This window comes from Somniosus microcephalus, unplaced genomic scaffold (genome assembly GCF_052327205.1).
Source record: "Somniosus microcephalus isolate GS21.2 unplaced genomic scaffold, FLI_Smic_1.0 scaffold39, whole genome shotgun sequence".
Classification (NCBI taxonomy): domain Eukaryota; kingdom Metazoa; phylum Chordata; class Chondrichthyes; order Squaliformes; family Somniosidae; genus Somniosus; species Somniosus microcephalus.
In genome coordinates, this window is record NW_028225226.1 from 306209 (window position 1) to 312411 (window position 6203).

The following is a 6203-nucleotide window of genomic DNA, read 5'->3' on the forward strand; positions in this document are numbered from 1 at the left end:
CAGACATGACCAGCGCCACGGTCATTAAATGCCTCAACAGCCTGTTCTGCCTGTTCGGTATGCCGAGCTACATCCATACGGATAGGGGGGCGTCCTTCATGAGTGAAGAGCTACACCAGTACATGCTGTCCAGGGGGATCGCCACGAGCCGTACCACCAGCTACAACCCCCAGGGTAACGGCCAGGAGGAGCGAGAGAACGGGACAATATAGAAAGCAGTCACTCTAGCTCTAAGGACCAAGGGCCTCCCTATCTCCCGCTGGCAGGAAGTCCTCCCAGATGTGCTCCATTCGATACAGTCGCTATTGTGTACTGCCACTAAAGCCACGCCTCATGAACGAATGTTTGTCTTTCCACGGAAATCCACCTCAGGCGTATCCATGCCGTCATGGCTCTCCACCTCAGGTCCAGTGTTTGTACGAAGGGATGTGAGGGGCCACAAGACGGACCCTCTCGTGGAGTCAGTGTACCTACTGCACGCCAAACCCTAATACGCGTATGTCCGGCACGCCGACGGAAGGGAGGACACCGTGTCCATAAAAGACGTCGCCCCAGCCGGTAATGACAACAACCACGACAACAACAGCAACAACGATCACAGCAAATCTTACCCACCCACTATCCTTTCATCACCCCCGGAAGAACATCGACCAACGGTGCCCCCACCAACTATCCCTTCAACAACCCTGGCGGCGCCACCGGCAGAGACCCAGGAGGCCACCAGGGACACCCAGCCGACACCCGCGGCACCACAACAGCAATGTCAGTCACAGAGGACTATCAAACCCCCGAACAGACTAAATCTGTAGAAGGGGTGAATGTGATGAAATATGCCATTCATCAGGCACTCTGTATTCTCTGTGTTTGAGTGTGCCTGTGACTGTGGCAAGCAGGGGAGTTTAGTTTCAGTTTCATTTCCTTACCTGTATTGTATTGTGTGTAGGGCTCCGCCCATACCTGGCCCCTACTTAAGCAGGCCCCAGCGTGTCTCACAGGCAGTACAGCAGACCTCTGGATGAGAGACACTTCTCCACTGTGTATTACTTTCTGAGTTAATAAAAGCCTTGCTTTGCTCCGTTAACGTTGAGTCTCGGATTCATTGAGGCACATCATGAAGGAACAAGGCTGAGGGACTGAATGGCCTCCTCATGTTCCTATTAGTCAGTCACCATTAATAAAATGTTACGGAATGGCTTTCTCGGATCCCAATGGATGATCTCATACTCACCGACATTGTACCCAGTGCTGCAGTATATCCCATGATCTTGCAACCAAAATACACATTTTGAAAACCTGGAATAGGTTAACGCACCTTCACTGGGTGGGTTCGAACCACCAACTTTTCGGTTAATAATCGAACATGCTAATCGATTGCACCACAGAGACTGGCAGAAAAATTGATTACAACATATACTAAAGCCGGAGTCTACGAGATAAAACCTCAGGTCACAGAGAGCAAGATAGCAACTGTCCAGACTCTGTTTACTTGTGCAAATTAAAGAAATGTAACCTTCATTGTCGGAGGGACTGAGGTTGTTATTTCAATGTTTTCAGCTGATTTCACAGGCGATCCCCAGCTCTGAATCCCCCAGCAGAGAATTCAAGGAGAGTTTGATATCAATGAGATTCAACATTAGTATCCGAACATTACTCCTTGATTCAGGACTCTGATCTCACTCCAGCATGTCGCTGTTGAAGATTGAATTTGACATAATTTCACCTTGTCTCGTGATCAGTGCGGCTCAGTGAGACTTCGGCCCGTCTCTCCCTTCACAACCCATCAGTGTGGAGAAAAGAACAGGGAATTTTACACATGTGTTGTGCTCTGTAACTTTATTTGAACATTTCAGTGCATTTCACGCTGTGTCCAACATGGTGAGGTCCCCCGTGCTGTGTCAGCTTTGTATTTTTATCAACACCCCAGCTTTACATTAACAGAACCTGAGCTCCTAGATCTGGTCGGGTCACATTGACCGAAGTGAGGAATGAGTGAGAGGGGCAATTCCTCCCGGGGTTAGAAAATCCTCCGAAAGAGTGACAGAATATTTAATTTGCTGTGAAGCCGAAATAGCTCAGTTGGGAAAGCATTTTAAAGGTCCCTGTTTCGATCCCGGGTTTCGGCAGGTTTTAATTATATTTTCCTCCTTCACTTTAAGAGGAGCGAATCAGAGTAAGTTTTCCACTCCTGAGCAGGCGTCTCCCAAAGGAATGGGAGTAAAACCGTATCGGACCCGCTGGATCCCGCTCCAACCGATTGCTGCCGGTTCGAATCCAGCCAGAGTCCCCCCAACTGTTTTTATACCGGGACTGAGGGAGGAACTGTTCAGCGATGGTGCGATAATAATTTTTAGAATGAGGTTTGTTAGATTAAAGAGCTCTTTTACTGTTACTTTCGATTTAAACTCTGCCCAGTTGTATATAGGAACAATGTCTATGCGATGTGGTCTGTTCAATGTTTGTGCAGTAACTCGGTCACCCAGTGTGAGCCTGAAAGACAATCTCCCAGCCTGGGTTCGGGCCTGCCCAATGGGTAAATTGTGACCGAGTTAGCTCAGTTGGTGAGAAAGTGTGCTAATAACGCCAAGGTCGTGGGCTCGATCCCCATACGGGACATGGGAATATTTTCATAATTTTACGCATTTCCCGCACATTTCAAATACAAACTTTATAAGGAAGCCGATGCACACAGAATCTCACGGGGGATTTATTTGGATTAACATTCATTGCAACTTTGCCACCGGGGCTGAGAGACACATCTTTCTGTTTATTTGTCTTTCTGGGTTTTCTGATGAACGTTGAACAGGCGGCCTGTTCCCGGTAAAGGTCACAAGCAGGTAAGAGACAGACAGAGCGGCTCTGACCCCGCGAGATGGGCAAAAGGCTTCAGTTCAGGACAAATGCATCAATGAATTGTTCGCCCGGCACCGAGAGAGACAACATCCAGAGAAAAACACAGGAGAAAATCGATTTCAAGTGGATGCCTACCCGCTCTTGGTGTCGTGCTTTCACGAGCACGTCTTTTGTGTTCTCATCTAAAAAGTGTCATTTTGTACAAACAGTTTGCCTGGCGCGAAAGAGTTAAAAAGGGGGCTCATACTGAAATGGACGTGGTTGCTGCGGTGGGTGAAATATGGTGACGATCTATCGTTATTATCCGAGGCGACACTGCAGGATCCTTTCAAGGTTTCCCGCGGATCCACTGAAACCAGTTGAATGTGCAGCTTTGAGAGGGGCTTTCTGCGCCTTCAGGGCAGGAAACGGGAGTGAGGCAGGGACACTGTCGGTATCTGTGCTGAGTGTCAGTCTGTGCAGAATTGTGCAGAGAAAATATACGGGTTCGTTGAGATTTTTAACTTTATTGAAATGTCAGCACATAATTTCTTCCATTTTCTTATATTAATTCAATTTTAATGGGGAAGGTTTTCAAAACGTGATAACCACTACACTACGGGAATCTCTGCCGTAATTAGTTGCAGCAAGAACATCACAGAAGAGAACTGCGATCTGCAAATGCAGGTCCGGGATTAACTTTTGTATTAATACACGTTACTATTTGATTTTCACAAAACTCATTAAACTCTGTAAAAAGATGGACAATTGTTCTAATTGAAGAATCAACTTTCTGTTTCAGACTGAAGGAAATCCAAACATGGTCACCGAGTGACAGGCAAAACTTTCATAAGTGTTTTGTCTTTTGCTTGTGAAGAATTTTCAACAGCAGTTGGTTAAAAATGTTCAGTGTTTGTCACACTGGGAATCTGCTGCAGCCGTTGTTCAGTTTAAGAGGAACCGACAATTGTCGCCGCTTTTACACAGGGGAAGAAACTCGCCCCTGGAGGTTCAACTGGAGCAAGTTCCAAAATCATTCATCCCGCCCTGGAGCAGAACCGAGGGCATTTCGTGTGTAAGGCGAGCGTGATAATTGCTGCAGTCCCGAAACCTCTGCTCAGTTTGTCAGCCGCGAGTCAGAAGGATGTGTTAAGGGAGAAGGTGACCCGCTGACTCACCTCTCTCTGCACTGATTGAGATTGTGTCGCTTCTCCGTCAAACAACATCACTTCTGTCCCACACTGAAGGCTCTCAATCCTTCTCCTCCGCTCGCTTTCTATTCAAGTAATTGGACAATGAATCAGTAATAAGGTTCCCTGGGGCTTTTGCTGGTGGATTTATAGATATACCGGGGAATTGTAAGGAAACTGGAGCACAGGCAGGGTCCTTGCGACAGACCAGTCCGGCTAGCCCAGTCGGTGGAGTGTAGGATACTTCATCACCACCTTGGGGAGTTTGCGTTTTAAATTTTTGGGCTCATTTTAAAGGCGATTCCGAGCTCCGGAATCTTGTCTCTCTCCAGCCGCCCGCTGCTAAAGATTGAACTGATTTTAATTTCACCTTGGCTCGGGGTCAGTGCGGCTCAGTGGGACTTCGGCCTGTCTCTCCCTTCACAACCCATCAGGGCCGAGAAAAAAACGGGGAATTTTACACACGTGTTGTGTTCTGTAACTTTTTATAAACACTTCAGTGTATTTCACTGTGTGTCCAAGACTGTGAGCTCCTCCCTGGTGTGTCCACTTCCGGTGTTTATAAACACTTCAGATTTCCTGATAATGTTGTTGAATCACATTTTTTGAAAGAGTCATTGACCGAGAGGTGCCGGGGGATTTAGAGCTGGGGATCGCCGGTGAAGCCAGCCCAATAATTTGAAACACAAACCGCCCCTGAGATTAAGAGTCTCAGGCTCTACCGACTGAGCTAGCCGGGCCGGTCTGACCCCGCGCACTGCTTGTGTTACAAACCATGAACCAGATTCCCCTCAATTCCCAGGTTTACCAGTAAATCGGCCAACAAAAGCCCTAGAGAACCTTATTACTGATACTTTATCCAATCACTTTAATATGTGTTTTCTGGTTAGCAACACTTCTGCCGCCGGAAAATGTTCTCCTTGTTTACTTTATTAAAACTCTTCATGATATTGAACACTTCGAGAAAATCTGCCCTTATCTTCTCTGCTCTGAGGAGAACAGCCTCTTCTTCTCTAGTACTCCACGGAACTGAACTCCCGCATCCGTCCTAAAGCGCAGTGCCCGAATTACACACAATACTCCAAAGGTTTGGTATAACTTCCTTCCTTTTGCCCTCTATGCCTCTGTCTGTAAAGCCCAGGGTTCCGTTTTCTTTTCTAACACAAGACAAAATGCTGCGGATGCTGGAAGTTTGAAATAAAAACAGAATTTGCTGAAAATACTCAGCAGCTGTGAATGGCAGGTGAGTTGGAAAAAAGCGAATTAGGCTCGGAATAGTGTGTAAGGGTTCCATGGTGTAATGGTGAGCACTCTGGACTTTGAATCCAGCAATACGAGTTCAAATCTCGGTGGAACCTGATTCCCTCTTATGCCCAGCTGTTGTAAAAGTAATTGTGATTGGCTGCTCAGCAGCGGGAAAATGTCGAAGCTGAAGGTTTGGATGAGAAAAGGCCGGAATGGAATGGTGGAGTTAAAATTGTCCAGTTCTTCCAATATTGCTGCTGGGCGAGGTTTGCAAGTAGCCTTGAGAGGGCAGTGATGTATCGCCATTGCAGTGCTGGTCCCCGACACAAACTCCGTTCCCGAGCCACCGACTTCATCCCAATCCCTGGCCACTGAGACTGAACCAGACAGCTTGCAACCTTGGTGCCGCATTTGATACTGAGCTGAGCTTCCGCCTAAGACGGTCTACTTCCACCTCTGTAACGTCGCCCGACTCCGCCGCTGATCTGCTGCTGAAACCCTCATCCTTGCCTTTGTCACCTCCAGACCTGACGATTCTAATGTACACCTGGAAGGCCTCCCATCATCCTCCCTCCATAGACTTCAGCTCATCCAATCCTCTGCTGCCCGTATCCTAACTCGCACCAGGTCCCGTTTACCCATCACCCCGGCTCTCACTCACCTACATTGGCTCCCAACCAGGCTACAACTCAATTTTCAAATTCTCTTCCTTGTTTTGAAATCCCTCCATGGACTCGCCCCTCTCTATCTCTGTAACCTTCTCCAGCCCTACACCCTCTGTGATCTCTGCACTCCTCCAATTCTGGGCTCTTACACATCCCCGATTTTAATCCTTCCACGATCTGCCGTGGTGGGATTGTGAGCTCAGGTCTCCAGATCATCATGAAGTCTGCGGCTGAGAAACAGTTTGTGGCGGGACCAGCACTGCAATGGCGATTC

At 47.8% G+C, this 6203-nt stretch overlaps 1 non-coding gene across 1 annotated transcript; it reads left to right on the top strand.

Moving 5' to 3' along the window:
• The first annotated feature begins 5305 nt into the window (after positions 1–5305).
• On the top strand, positions 5306–5377 carry trnaq-uug (transfer RNA glutamine (anticodon UUG)). The gene has a single exon. It is a non-coding gene; the product is annotated as a tRNA-Gln (tRNA).
• Positions 5378–6203: the final 826 nt, after the last annotated feature.